This window comes from Gorilla gorilla, chromosome 9 (assembly GCF_029281585.2).
Source record: "Gorilla gorilla gorilla isolate KB3781 chromosome 9, NHGRI_mGorGor1-v2.1_pri, whole genome shotgun sequence".
Lineage (NCBI taxonomy): Eukaryota > Metazoa > Chordata > Mammalia > Primates > Hominidae > Gorilla > Gorilla gorilla.
Window position 1 is genome coordinate 97,810,497 of NC_073233.2, and position 15,960 is coordinate 97,826,456.

Here is a 15,960-nt window from a genome sequence, read left to right on the forward strand (position 1 = left end):
GCTAAGACCATTGGAAAAGCGCAGTATTAGGGTGGGAGTGACCCGATTTTCCAGGTGCCATCTTTCACAGCTTCCCTTGGCTAGGAAAGGGAATTCCCTGACCCCTCGAACTTCTTGGATGAGGCGATGCCTCATCCTCCTTCAGCTCATGCTGGGTGGGCTGCACCCACTGTCCTGCACCCACTGTCTGACAAGCCCCAGTGAGATGAATCCAGTACCTCTGTTGGAAATGTAGTAATCACCCATCTTCTGCATCACTCATGCTGGGAGCTGTAGACTGGAGCTGTTCCTATTCGGCCACCTTGGAACCCAAGTTTGATTTTTAAATGATTTTTAACTTCCCATGGCGGAAACAGGAAGGAATGCCTGGCAACCCAACAAGGGTCAGATGCCACATCAACCCGAGCAGAAGCTGCCTAACCCTGGCTATTCCAACGACAATTAGGCGTTCTTGGGAAGGTGGAGCCCTTTGTGGGAGCTCCACAAAGTGACCACTTAAAGGTGACCGAGGCCTCTCAAAATCCCTGTGTTAGAGCTGCAGCTCTCCATGTGGGCTGCAGTGCAGTCACCAATGGAGCTTTAGGACAGGCCCAGAGCTCATCTCCCTGGACCAGTGCCTTGAGAATTTTCGCAGCAGGGATAGCCAGCTTGGAGAAGTGTGCCTGGGAGACCATGTGGCACTGCCTGGCTGGGTCCTCAGCTGACAGAGGTGAGGGTAGGGCTCATGGTGACTTGGTAATGCTGTGAATTAGGTACGTGTAGCAGGAAGGTGCCACAATGCCAAGGCCCCATGTTTTGGAAATTCCATGAGGTCCACGTGAGGTTGAACTAAACACCAAGTGCAGTCCTCAAAGGAAAAATAAAATAAATACCCACATAAGGGACTCTTTGGAACTGAGTCTGGAAGAGAGGGCTGCCTGGTCCACTCCAGGAGAATTTGCCTAAAACAAGTTTGCTTCCCACTGCATTCTCTTTGCTTGTTGTAAACATCACCTCCTCCCCATTCCTTTATTTTGCATCATTCTGGGCTCCTTACTCTTGTTGCATCCTTTATTACATTTTAAGGATGCCTGGATTTGATTTACTTGAGTGCATATATGGCTTAATTTTGTATTTCTGTTAATCGTTTATTATATTCCCCCATTTTATCAAATGACACGTTTGTCTCATATCTTTTTTTAATATGTTAAAGATTTTGTATCCAGTTTATCTAAAACTCCTTGCTTAAAATGAGTTTAATTCTAGCAATACATACATGCTTATCTTTGCATTGTTTTATAATTTGACGATAAAAGTTTTTCCCCAATATATGACTGTATGGATAACACTTTTAAAAAAGATACAATAAAATCTGATCTCTCTGTCTCACTTGATCATGTGGCTGAACGAGTCAATCCCTCCAACAAATAGAAATATCCAGCATCACTTAATCTAATTAATAAAAACATCCAGTGTGCACGTGCACCCATGATGAGAAGAAAAGACAAAGCAAACAGTCCAAAAGGAGAGAATCCCATGATTTCTGTGTAAACTCCTACAGATATCATAAATATTTATTGCTAAGAACAGTATTTTAAATAAAAGGTCTTCAGGCAATTGTATTAAAACTGCCTTGGATACAAGGGGTCCTGTAACTTGTAAAAATTGGCAAATTGGATAACGATTAAAAATACAAAATTACACAGAAAATACCCTTTAATAAATTGATTTTTTAAAATTGAGACAGAGTTTGGCTCTCGTTGCCCAGGCCGGAGTGCAACGGTGCGATCTTGGCTGCCTGCCGCCTCTGCCTCCAGGGTTCAAGCGATTCTCCTGCCTCAGCCTCCCGAGTAGTTGTGCCACCATGCTCGGCCGATTTTGTATTTTTAGTAGAGACGGGGTTTCTCCATGTTGGTCACGCTAGTCTCAAACTCCCAACCTCAGGAGATCCGCCTGCCTTGGCCTCCCAAAGTGCTGGGATTACAGGCATGAGCCACCGCGCCCGGCCTAATAAATTGATCTTTAAAAACATCTTAACGGAGGTTCTCTAAAGGGAGCCTTTTAGGCAACATGCCCGCTAGGTGTACTGATTGCTAGGGTGGCTGGTGTCAGGCGAATCGATGTGGCTCCCCCAGCCCCTTCCTGGGAGCATCCTAGAGAGACAGCGCGGAAATACACGCGGCCCGGTGGTCCCGGGAGCTGCCACGGTGCCCAGCCCCGCGGCCTTGCCCTGCCCTCAAACCCCGTGTCAAGCACCCGCGGACTCTCACGTCCTCTTCTTCCAGGGCAGCGGGCGCTTCTCCTGCACCTTGGCCTGGCGCTTCTTCTCGGCCTCCTCCGCCTCGGGTTTCTCCTCCTTGGCCACCTTGTTATGCCACTTGGGTATCCGCAGGTGGCCGCTGTCCTTGGTGCTGCCCTTCCGCGCTGGCCTCTTGGGCTGGAAGGTGGGCGCGGGTGCCTTGCTGAGGCGGACCCAGGGCACCACCATGCCTGGCCACAAGCTGCTCCGCCGCAGGCGCTGCAGGGGCAGGAGGCTGGCCTTCCGCGGGGAGGGGTCGGCAGAGCCCCAGGACCCCGGCAGCGGGGCAGGTGGGAGGCCGGCTCTTGGGGATTCCTCACGGGAGCCCGCCGCCTCTAGGCCAGGCCGCTTGTGCTGCTCTGCGCCCTCCGTTTCGCCCGCCACCTGCGCCTGCCGCCCCCACCGACCCCACGCCGCGCCGCCAGAATTTCCTGAGTCGCCAGGATTTCCTGCACCGCCAGCCGCCTCTTCCCCACGCACAGGGTCCTCTCGGGGCACACGGTCTGGCACGCGAAGGCCACGGCGGGGCTGTTAGAGGCTCGTGGTCATCCTGACTATGTGGTCCAGGGCGCCCCGGTCCTCTGGGCCACGCACGGCGCCCGGCGTCAGCGCGGACAGCTCGCGGTGCCTGACCCTCCGCAGGCAGTTTTTGGAGCCCTCGGGCTTCTGCGCCCTCTCGTGGAGCGGAGGCAGCTCAAGCTGGTACTTTTCCCCCAACCGCTCCTGGCAGGGGCGCTCCAGGAGCCTCTGCATGAGGCGGACGTGTAAGTGGCCACTCCTCTGGCGACATCCCACGGCAGGGACCCTCGTGTGGACACCCGCCCCTACTAGCTCAGGGCTCCGATGTGATCGGTTCGACCCTGCATGGCGGCTTTCAACCCAAACGCATCCCTCCTTCAAGGTCAAGACCCAGGACATAGTTCAACAAGTAGTTGGTGATGATAGCGTGCCCTGACTGGGCCAGAACAGCCTCTTTAGTAAAACAACGCAGGGAAGTCATGAAACAGATGCTCAGCTCCTTTCTTCATTTTCACTTTAATTCCGTGATGCCTCTGTGTCCGTCTGACGACATCTCTCCTGGGGTCTGGGACTCTGCTGGTCTTCAATGCCTACTGAGAAGGGTTCCTGGCCATTATCAGGCATGAAAACCTCAAAGCCCTCTGTCCTCAACGTGGGATCCCTGGGCCAGCGGCATCAGCCTCACCAGGAAACCTGTTCTTCTGCTCATTCTCGGGCCCCACCCCAGGCCTATTCAAAGAAAGACTCCAGGGGCAGGGCCTGGCAGCCTGTTTCCACCAGATCTGTGTTAGAGCTCAAATGAACCAGCCCAGGTGATGCTGACGCAGGAAGCGCAAGGCTGAGAGCCAGTGTCTAAGGCAACAGTGCCCATGGGGCCAGGGGCAGTTCCTGCCTGTGCAGCTATGATTAGGGCTGCGTTCCCCTCCCTGTCCTGCCAGTTGACATCAATGTGGGGGTACTCAGCTAAGGCCACCACGGTATATCCACAAAGTCGTGGTATCAGGCGACATTAAGGCCGGTCCAGCCATTGTGGTCAGTCTCCTGCGCCTTCTTAAAGCTCACCCCACACCGCACCAGCGTCCGCAGCTGCCCCACGCCTCCAGGACGCCCTCCTCCGGTACGCTCTCCACGCCCTCGACGCCGTGCTCCTCCTCGTCCTGGAAAGGGTACAAAGAGTTGTCAGAGGCGACGCTGCGAGTGTCGGGCAGACTGGAGAAGTCCTGGAACTCTTTGAATTCAGTGCGGTCCTCCTCGACCTGTGCGCCTAGGAGTGGGGATGGCGGTGGCGGGATCATGCAGCGCGCCCCGCCACCCTGCGGCCGAGTCCCAGCCAGCAGCACCATGCCGGAGGCGTGGGCGGGGGATCGCGGCACCGTCCGGGAAAGCCTAGTGCCCGCCAAGGTCCCTGCTTCTCACTACTGAGATCCCAGAGAAGCCCTAGCTCCCGCCCCAAGCCCGGCGGAAACCTCCCTTCTTTTACATTATTAAGTTTGTTTTTATTTTAATTTTCTTAGGACATTGATAAAATCACTTTCGGATTATTGGGATTAAAAATTAAATAATTTTCAACTTTAGTCTTTTTTAAAATTGTCACTTTATTTTAATGCTTTTATTCTTTTGTAAATTTTAATTATTGTAATTTATATCTTCAATTATTATGGAAGAATTTTAGAAAAGTCTTTTCACATAATAAAGTCTAATTAATGAACTATTATTTATTCTCTCCTCTATCTCAAATACGGACTTTAAACTTTTAGAACACTTTATGTTTTGAGACTCTTGTTACCTATGTGACATTTTAACTATTATTCTTGACTCTTCTAGTGAATTTTTAATGTCATTCAAAGGGTACATCTTTCTATAGTGAGAATTAAACATAGTTCTCAAAAATATTCTCAGATATTTAGAATTTCATCTTCCACTGGCTTGTTAAGTATGTTCTCCTTCCCTTCTAATGCATATTTTTCCCCCAAGTCCTCGTGTTATACTCCTTTTTCACCCTCCATTCAAGAGGTGATTTTATTTATTTATTTATGTATTTATGTATTTATTTATTTATTCACTGAGGCAGAGTCTCACTCAGTCTGTCACCGAGGCTAGAGTGCAGTGGCATGATCTCCATTCATTGCTATCTTTGCCTCCTTGGTTCAAGTGATTATCCTGCCTCAGCCTCCATAAAAAAAATCTGTAACCAGGCTATTGATAAATAACTTCTTTTAGGGATAAAAAACTCAGAAAGTTCAAGATTTCTGGATTAATGATTGACAATGTTCTTAGTGGTCTCTCTGATTTATTTCAATTGTAAGTAATTCTTGGTGATATTCTAACATAAATTCTGACAGGTGAAGAGAATAAATGAATTAAGTATCTCTAGGAGAATCAATACAATAAGATTATCTTGGTCAAATGGTTGAGAAAACATGGTAAATAGACACAAAAACTTCTTCATCTTCCAAAATCAGAGTCAAATACTAAATGATCATAAAGTAGCTAATACTGTCTTTCTGCAAAGTGAATCTGAGCTAAATTAAAAGAATGTCAGGAATAAATTTTTCCTTGAAAACTAGGAACAAATAATGTAATTAAATTATGAGGCATTGACTGCTGCATAGAGTTCTAGCATCAACAGAAAAGCTCACAAAACATAGGAGAAAATCAAAAAAAAGGAGTGCTGGGTTGGAGCCCTAAGGTGAGTAATTTTATCATCTCAGATCGCTTGGAAAAAAGCAGCGAGTCCAAAAGAAGCCGGTGATAAGCTTTCTCTCTGCTAACCCCTAATGTTCTGCATGAAATATGTGGAGGCAGAAGAGAGACAGTTTATTATAGTCTACATGGTATAGAGTGAAGGAATAAGAGAACGTTTCTGATAAGTGTTTTCAAAATTTGGAGAATCATTCCTATCCAAATCATTCATTTAAGGGACTAAAATACAAATAAGATGTTTCTTGCCACATAACCCTCAGCTAGCCAGGCTCTAAAAAGGACAACACTGGACACCTTGACAGTGGTAAAAAGCAGGGTTTACTCACTCTTGAATACTAAGAAATGGTGCTAACCTTAGGCAGCAGCTTATCTATTTGGTTGAGGTTCAGCTTTGTTTCATTGAACAAATCTCTTGGGTTATTTTCAGTTGTGCCAGTCATTTAATTTGTTTTCTGAATCAAATGATAAGAATAAATATGATTTTGAGTGTAAACAGCATTCCCAGATATATCTTACAACTTGGTGTGCCATCTGCCTAATTTTGAACCTATAGGATGGGAATAAATGCATTGTGAAAAACACCAGGTGCTTTCCTTAAAGCCAAATACTCTTGTCCCTCCTACTTTTCTTCCGGCTTTCCTGCTGCATGGGACATGGCAATAAATGGGAGTTTCCTGCACACAGAGGTAAAATTCACTTGTTGAAGATATCAGTTTTCTTCTTGACCAACTCCTATATTGGTACAAACATGTGAGAGAAATGCACCTTCTGAATCATTTCAAATTTGTGGTCTTTGTTAGAGCAGATAAGCCGGTGCCCTAGGAGATGTAGCTATTACATTCTATTATAGAATTTTCCATTCTCTATCATCTGGATTCTTATTTAAAGTGTAAACTAATTTTGTTCTTTCTACTGCATAAGAAGGTTTATACCACTTTATGCTTAGTAAGTAATTAAATTTATATGTCAGTTTAAGGCCCGTCTCCACTATTCTAAGTCCTGCTCCTCTACCCCATCATCTTATATAGGAACCTTCATCTTTCAAAGGTTTATATTAAAAAACCTAAGACAATTGAAATCAACCCTATAAAAATTATGCTACAATTATTTTAAACCCTAACATGATAGTATTATCTTTGATACCAATCTGAAAATCAATTTATTTCTTATCTTTTGATAGATATTCATTAGTATGTTCTATCCTATTTTGTTATGTACATTTTGGAAAAGTTTCTCAATGCTAGAATAATATTTATACATACTAACTCCTCTACTTAATCCATTTATTCATCTTATTTATTGTATAATCTGTTCTAAAAATCGCATTTGATAATGGTAATATATTAGCAAAGAAGACAAATACTGCCATTGCCCCCTTGGACTTTTCAATCTGGTAGTAATAAGTATAAGAGTTTTCTGAATGTTATAATCTGATATAATATACTTGAGAAGATGTAATAGCAGAGCAACCCAGCACTGAAAAACTTTTGTATGAGCTGAAATGCTATTAATAACTAGGATGTTGAGAAATAATAAAGTCTGTGAGGTCAACTTAACTTGGTCAGACTTAGAAAGAAAATAAGCACACTTCTTTATTCTTTGTAAGATAAGATATCCACCAGTTCATTTTTCTACCCCAGCCTGGTTCAAATATACAAGTAAGACAAATGGTTTACAGTGTGCACAAAATGAAAACATACTCTCTGAAAAATAAATCAGATTAAAAAAAGAACTTATATTGTATGATTTTATTTACCTGAATGCAAAAACATAAAAAGTAGATTAAGTGTTCTGAAGGAATGGGGGAGGGTGAAAGGAGAATTAATGTTAATGTGTATTGGGATTCTTCTGGAAGTGATAAAAGCGCACAGGCAGTAGAGAGCTCTGATGGCTGCTCAAATGTGATATACTAACAATCTCTGAATTAAATACATTAGAACATGACTTTCACAGTAAGTGAATGAATCTCAACAAAACTTGTACAAAAAAAGCCATTATTGATGTTCTAGTAAAGATTCCACAATAATTTATTAATTAAAATAACTTAATTAATGAATGTATACATTCAAGGTGGTTATCCCATTTATAACCATAAAGTAATTACATTCCATGAAGTTACAGTGAGCTCACAGGCTCTCACACATAGGGTCTTAGGACACTATTTGCCTCATATATGGGAGGTCACAATAAATCATCATGAAACCAACTTTTCATGTACAACCAAAGCAAAAGAAAGGCCTCAGAGGGGACGAGAAGGAGGAATGAGGAAAACCATAGATAAGAGAACCTTTGAAACATCAAAAAAACTCACAGATCCATTATCATAATCCAGAAACACCCCAACCCGACCCAGAGGCCTTTGCACATACTGAATTAAAGGTGGAGAGTTGGTGGAGAGACTATAGTGATTGCTCCTCTTTGAGGAAATTAAAAAAAATCTTTCATCAGAATCAATAACGATATTGGCATCTGCTGTTCTGGAATCTTGACAGACTCCCAGAATCCAGTTGGAGGAGAGGGTCACATCCACCTCCCAGTAATGCTTGCCGGAGGTGAATGCTTGCGCTCCACACACAGCAAAGCTGTCCACTCCCTGGGGATCCGTGGGAGCACTGAGATGGTCATCTCCAAATATCACATATCTCACATCCTCAGAAAGGCTTGTATAGCAAGGAGTCTTTTCCGTACTCAGAGCATTATCCACTGACAAGGAAAAAAATATTATATTAGTGAGTGTTATGAGGGACAGAGGCTCTGAGGCCCAATTATTCACTTCATTTGCTCTTCTTCCAAGAAAATACAGAAAAAAGGAAGCCAAGATAGTTCAGCTCCATGCATCCATGAAGATGAAATGTTATTACACCTCTACAGCATATACAATTATGTATTATTCTTTTAATAATAGAGAAAAAATGTGACCATATCACTGGGCAAAGTAATGATTTAATGTCTATCTCTGCACAGTTTGTTTCAGAACATATCTAAAATGTTTTTTTCTTCAATAGAAAAATCTTCTTGTATTATTTGTCTTTAAGATCATCAACACGTAGACATCACTTTGCTGTGATGTGAGTATTTATTGGAATGTAAGTTATGCCTGCTATAGTCTCAAATATCAAAAATTTGGTAGAAATTAACACATGTAAAGACATTTTATTCCACACTCTAGGGGCAATAAGGATGTTACTTTTTCTAAATTTTACTTGCATAAAAACCCAGTTTCCCCAGATATGTTATTCTCAGACATTATACAACTTCTAAAGTCATTAAAAGTCATTGCCTCCCTCTGCCCATCACACCCCTTGAGGGTATGCAGAAATTCTGGAAATATTTCAGAGAGCAGAAAACTCAGACAAAACCTTTGGGACCTCAGCCTGCAGTTATCACTAATGCTAGTCAGTGTCTAACAGAGAATGCTCACTGGGACAAAAGACTTTAATCTTTTGTGCAAAACAAAGGAGTCTAATTCCAGCCTGAGAACCCTGCTGCTGAGGGGCCCGAGGCAACCATTTTCCTGAGGTCTTTCCTAGAACTGGGTGTATGGTGATGGAACAGGCCCGGGTCATTGATGCTTTTAGGAGCAAAACATCCCTCCTCAGCCCATCCTTAGGGAATATCTCCCCTCCCTCTCTCTTTTTTTTTTTTTTAACCTCCCACCCCCTAGAGTAGAAGACACCTCTATGATTCCTCAGAGTAATTTTGTATTAAGATCTGTGGGGGATGGTTGGTCAGGATGGATGGATTGGGAAAACAAACTTCCGAATGGCAAATTGTTTCTATGTATATTTTAATTCATACAAATTGTAAGATGGAAACTTTCCAGACCAAAGAGAAGAAGACCTCAGGCCCTCTTTTGAAACAAAATCGGAAATAGCCACTGAGAATGATGTCAGTACCTCAAAATGTATACATCCCCTTCATTCACAAGAGAACAAATTTTTCAGAAATAACATTTTTTTTAGTGTAAACTCGCTTTGCCGATACATTTCCCACATCCTGCAAAAAATATATATATAATGTTAATTATGAGAGATTTTTCCTTCTGCATCTTTTATCATACTCTTGTTTCTTTCTGTTTTAGTGTTTTAATAATGTATATCTTTTTATTTCCCTCTAAGGAATCATTCAAGGCTATGTTAATAACAGAACCTCAACTAAACAATGAAAAGCTTCATCAGTGGGCATTAAGAAGAAAGGAGCTCAGCAAGAGACGGTGGAGTAAAGCAAAGGTATCTAGATTTCCAGTGTCATTAATTTCCTAACCTTATTTCCAAGGAAAGGTCTGACCACACATGACAACTATTAAAACAGAGAACCATATGAGAAACAGAGTAAATGGACATTGATGAGCAGCTTTGACAAACCTTGCCCAGGCAAGGGGAAACCCCTCAATGTCTTCAGCAAATCACTGCTGTGTGGGACATTAGAGAGTGAGGAGGAACTAGGGCATATACATGGATATTACTAACCTTCCCCTGGCCTAGGGTTCTAATGATCTTAGATGATCTCTCTTGTGGATAGTACTCCAAATTATATTGAAGAGAACTTTGTTATATGTTATCTACTAAATTGGCAAAAATTTCCCAAAGATTACTAAAGTATGCAGTAATAAATGACTGGAAAAATGTAATGGTGGAAGTCAGACAGCATGTGTCACTTAGCTTAGAGCAGTGACATATGCAGGTGATATTTGCATGTCCTGGCAGCATTGTTCAGCAAAGGCTTCCTGTCTCTGAGGATGGACCCTCCCTCCTCACCTGGAGCAGCTCCATGTCAGGCATGTGGCATGTCTCCCACAGCTCTCTGTACATGTCTTTCATCCTTTCTAATTGTTGGGTCATTCCCACTTGACTGTCTTGTAGTTGTTGGAAAAGCTCTTTTGCTTCTCTTTCCAGTGCCTGCAGATGCAGTTGCTCCTCCTCATTGAGAAATAGATGCATCTTTTGATACCGAATAGTGATTATCCTCTTCCTTAATGACACATAGTCCTGCAGAGATGTTTGGTTAAAAGGATTACATATTCTCACTCTCAATAGAAAACTTCAAATAATTATATGCAGCATGTAATAAAGCAATTTATAAACTTTCTGCCTCACTCTTGCAAAGAGTCTTGAATATTTGTTATCTTCTTCTGTCCATCTTTTTCAATGTTCCTATTCTCTCTCCCTTTTTAAATCAAACCTATATAAAGACTCCTGGTTTCCGTCACTGTGATGCTTCTTCACAGTTCTTACTGGGTCAATTGTTTCCTCTATTAATCTCTCTTTTAGGATTTTTCCATGTCTGCTTCGCCTACATGTTAAAAAACATTTAGCCATACACCATATTATGCATTTTTTTTACTTTTACCATATTTTTACTCTATATACTCTTCTATTTCTATCGTCTTCCTCACACCCAATCTTAGTGAAATGTTGTCTCAATACTAAAATGCTTGTATTTTAGTCCCTTAAATGAATGATTTAGATAGGAATGATTCTCCAAATTTTGAAAACACTTATCAGAAACGTTCTCTTATTCCTTCACTCTATACCATGTAGACTATAATAAACTGTCTCTCTTCTGCCTCCACATATTTCATGCAGAACATTAGGGGTTAGCAGAGAGAAAGCTTATCACCGGCTTCTTTTGGACTCGCTGCTTTTTTCCAAGCGATCTGAGATGATAAAATTACTCACCTTAGGGCTCCAACCCAGCACTCCTTTTTTTTGATTTTCTCCTATGTTTTGTGAGCTTTTCTGTTGATGCTAGAACTCTATGCAGCAGTCAATGCCTCATAATTTAATTACATTATTTGTTCCTAGTTTTCAAGGAAAAATTTATTCCTGACATTCTTTTAATTTAGCTCAGATTCACTTTGCAGAAAGACAGTATTAGCTACTTTATGATCATTTAGTATTTGACTCTGATTTTGGAAGATGAAGAAGTTTTTGTGTCTATTTACCATGTTTTCTCAACCATTTGACCAAGATAATCTTATTGTATTGATTCTCCTAGAGATACTTAATTCATTTATTCTCTTCACCTGTCAGAATTTATGTTAGAATATCACCAAGAATTACTTACAATTGAAATAAATCAGAGAGACCACTAAGAACATTGTCAATCATTAATCCAGAAATCTTGAACTTTCTGAGTTTTTTATCCCTAAAAGAAGTTATTTATCAATAGCCTGGTTACAGATTTTTTTTATGGAGGCTGAGGCAGGATAATCACTTGAACCAAGGAGGCAAAGATAGCAATGAATGGAGATCATGCCACTGCACTCTAGCCTCGGTGACAGACTGAGTGAGACTCTGCCTCAGTGAATAAATAAATAAATACATAAATACATAAATAAATAAATAAAATCACCTCTTGAATGGAGGGTGAAAAAGGAGTATAACACGAGGACTTGGGGGAAAAATATGCATTAGAAGGGAAGGAGAACATACTTAACAAGCCAGTGGAAGATGAAATTCTAAATATCTGAGAATATTTTTGAGAACTATGTTTAATTCTCACTATAGAAAGATGTACCCTTTGAATGACATTAAAAATTCACTAGAAGAGTCAAGAATAATAGTTAAAATGTCACATAGGTAACAAGAGTCTCAAAACATAAAGTGTTCTAAAAGTTTAAAGTCCGTATTTGAGATAGAGGAGAGAATAAATAATAGTTCATTAATTAGACTTTATTATGTGAAAAGACTTTTCTAAAATTCTTCCATAATAATTGAAGATATAAATTACAATAATTAAAATTTACAAAAGAATAAAAGCATTAAAATAAAGTGACAATTTTAAAAAAGACTAAAGTTGAAAATTATTTAATTTTTAATCCCAATAATCCGAAAGTGATTTTATCAATGTCCTAAGAAAATTAAAATAAAAACAAACTTAATAATGTAAAAGAAGGGAGGTTTCCGCCGGGCTTGGGGCGGGAGCTAGGGCTTCTCTGGGATCTCAGTAGTGAGAAGCAGGGACCTTGGCGGGCACTAGGCTTTCCCGGACGGTGCCGCGATCCCCCGCCCACGCCTCCGGCATGGTGCTGCTGGCTGGGACTCGGCCGCAGGGTGGCGGGGCGCGCTGCATGATCCCGCCACCGCCATCCCCACTCCTAGGCGCACAGGTCGAGGAGGACCGCACTGAATTCAAAGAGTTCCAGGACTTCTCCAGTCTGCCCGACACTCGCAGCGTCGCCTCTGACAACTCTTTGTACCCTTTCCAGGACGAGGAGGAGCACGGCGTCGAGGGCGTGGAGAGCGTACCGGAGGAGGGCGTCCTGGAGGCGTGGGGCAGCTGCGGACGCTGGTGCGGTGTGGGGTGAGCTTTAAGAAGGCGCAGGAGACTGACCACAATGGCTGGACCGGCCTTAATGTCGCCTGATACCACGACTTTGTGGATATACCGTGGTGGCCTTAGCTGAGTACCCCCACATTGATGTCAACTGGCAGGACAGGGAGGGGAACGCAGCCCTAATCATAGCTGCACAGGCAGGAACTGCCCCTGGCCCCATGGGCACTGTTGCCTTAGACACTGGCTCTCAGCCTTGCGCTTCCTGCGTCAGCATCACCTGGGCTGGTTCATTTGAGCTCTAACACAGATCTGGTGGAAACAGGCTGCCAGGCCCTGCCCCTGGAGTCTTTCTTTGAATAGGCCTGGGGTGGGGCCCGAGAATGAGCAGAAGAACAGGTTTCCTGGTGAGGCTGATGCCGCTGGCCCAGGGATCCCACGTTGAGGACAGAGGGCTTTGAGGTTTTCATGCCTGATAATGGCCAGGAACCCTTCTCAGTAGGCATTGAAGACCAGCAGAGTCCCAGACCCCAGGAGAGATGTCGTCAGACGGACACAGAGGCATCACGGAATTAAAGTGAAAATGAAGAAAGGAGCTGAGCATCTGTTTCATGACTTCCCTGCGTTGTTTTACTAAAGAGGCTGTTCTGGCCCAGTCAGGGCACGCTATCATCACCAACTACTTGTTGAACTATGTCCTGGGTCTTGACCTTGAAGGAGGGATGCGTTTGGGTTGAAAGCCGCCATGCAGGGTCGAACCGATCACATCGGAGCCCTGAGCTAGTAGGGGCGGGTGTCCACACGAGGGTCCCTGCCGTGGGATGTCGCCAGAGGAGTGGCCACTTACACGTCCGCCTCATGCAGAGGCTCCTGGAGCGCCCCTGCCAGGAGCGGTTGGGGGAAAAGTACCAGCTTGAGCTGCCTCCGCTCCACGAGAGGGCGCAGAAGCCCGAGGGCTCCAAAAACTGCCTGCGGAGGGTCAGGCACCGCGAGCTGTCCGCGCTGACGCCGGGCGCCGTGCGTGGCCCAGAGGACCGGGGCGCCCTGGACCACATAGTCAGGATGACCACGAGCCTCTAACAGCCCCGCCGTGGCCTTCGCGTGCCAGACCGTGTGCCCCGAGAGGACCCTGTGCGTGGGGAAGAGGCGGCTGGCGGTGCAGGAAATCCTGGCGACTCAGGAAATTCTGGCGGCGCGGCGTGGGGTCGGTGGGGGCGGCAGGCGCAGGTGGCGGGCGAAACGGAGGGCGCAGAGCAGCACAAGCGGCCTGGCCTAGAGGCGGCGGGCTCCCGTGAGGAATCCCCAAGAGCCGGCCTCCCACCTGCCCCGCTGCCGGGGTCCTGGGGCTCTGCCGACCCCTCCCCGCGGAAGGCCAGCCTCCTGCCCCTGCAGCGCCTGCGGCGGAGCAGCTTGTGGCCAGGCATGGTGGTGCCCTGGGTCCGCCTCAGCAAGGCACCCGCGCCCACCTTCCAGCCCAAGAGGCCAGCGCGGAAGGGCAGCACCAAGGACAGCGGCCACCTGCGGATACCCAAGTGGCATAACAAGGTGGCCAAGGAGGAGAAACCCGAGGCGGAGGAGGCCGAGAAGAAGCGCCAGGCCAAGGTGCAGGAGAAGCGCCCGCTGCCCTGGAAGAAGAGGACGTGAGAGTCCGCGGGTGCTTGACACGGGGTTTGAGGGCAGGGCAAGGCCGCGGGGCTGGGCACCGTGGCAGCTCCCGGGACCACCGGGCCGCGTGTATTTCCGCGCTGTCTCTCTAGGATGCTCCCAGGAAGGGGCTGGGGGAGCCACATCGATTCGCCTGACACCAGCCACCCTAGCAATCAGTACACCTAGCGGGCATGTTGCCTAAAAGGCTCCCTTTAGAGAACCTCCGTTAAGATGTTTTTAAAGATCAATTTATTAGGCCGGGCGCGGTGGCTCATGCCTGTAATCCCAGCACTTTGGGAGGCCAAGGCAGGCGGATCTCCTGAGGTTGGGAGTTTGAGACTAGCGTGACCAACATGGAGAAACCCCGTCTCTACTAAAAATACAAAATCGGCCGAGCATGGTGGCACAACTACTCGGGAGGCTGAGGCAGGAGAATCGCTTGAACCCTGGAGGCAGAGGCGGCAGGCAGCCAAGATCGCACCGTTGCACTCCGGCCTGGGCAACGAGAGCCAAACTCTGTCTCAATTTTAAAAAATCAATTTATTAAAGGGTATTTTCTGTGTAATTTTGTATTTTTAATCGTTATCCAATTTGCCAATTTTTACAAGTTACAGGACCCCTTGTATCCAAGGCAGTTTTAATACAATTGCCTGAAGACCTTTTATTTAAAATACTGTTCTTAGCAATAAATATTTATGATATCTGTAGGAGTTTACACAGAAATCATGGGATTCTCTCCTTTTGGACTGTTTGCTTTGTCTTTTCTTCTCATCATGGGTGCACGTGCACACTGGATGTTTTTATTAATTAGATTAAGTGATGCTGGATATTTCTATTTGTTGGAGGGATTGACTCGTTCAGCCACATGATCAAGTGAGACAGAGAGATCAGATTTTATTGTATCTTTTTTAAAAGTGTTATCCATACAGTCATATATTGGGGAAAAACTTTTATCGTCAAATTATAAAACAATGCAAAGATAAGCATGTATGTATTGCTAGAATTAAACTCATTTTAAGCAAGGAGTTTTAGATAAACTGGATACAAAATCTTTAACATATTAAAAAAAGATATGAGACAAACGTGTCATTTGATAAAATGGGGGAATATAATAAACGATTAACAGAAATACAAAATTAAGCCATATATGCACTCAAGTAAATCAAATCCAGGCATCCTTAAAATGTAATAAAGGATGCAACAAGAGTAAGGAGCCCAGAATGATGCAAAATAAAGGAATGGGGAGGAGGTGATGTTTACAACAAGCAAAGAGAATGCAGTGGGAAGCAAACTTGTTTTAGGCAAATTCTCCTGGAGTGGACCAGGCAGCCCTCTCTTCCAGACTCAGTTCCAAAGAGTCCCTTATGTGGGTATTTATTTTATTTTTCCTTTGAGGACTGCACTTGGTGTTTAGTTCAACCTCACGTGGACCTCATGGAATTTCCAAAACATGGGGCCTTGGCATTGTGGCACCTTCCTGCTACACGTACCTAATTCACAGCATTACCAAGTCACCATGAGCCCTACCCTCACCTCTG

At 44.4% G+C, this 15,960-nt stretch overlaps 3 pseudogenes; 1 reads left to right on the plus strand and 2 right to left on the minus strand.

The window, feature by feature from the left end:
* Positions 1-1,162: 1,162 nt before the first annotated feature.
* Positions 1,163-4,140, minus strand: LOC115936282 (ankyrin repeat domain-containing protein 33B-like; annotated as a pseudogene).
* A 3,570-nt stretch (positions 4,141-7,710) lies between these two features.
* Positions 7,711-10,440, minus strand: LOC129525548 (tripartite motif-containing protein 64-like; annotated as a pseudogene).
* A 2,084-nt stretch (positions 10,441-12,524) lies between these two features.
* On the plus strand, positions 12,525-15,502 carry LOC101151022 (ankyrin repeat domain-containing protein 33B-like; annotated as a pseudogene).
* Positions 15,503-15,960: the final 458 nt, after the last annotated feature.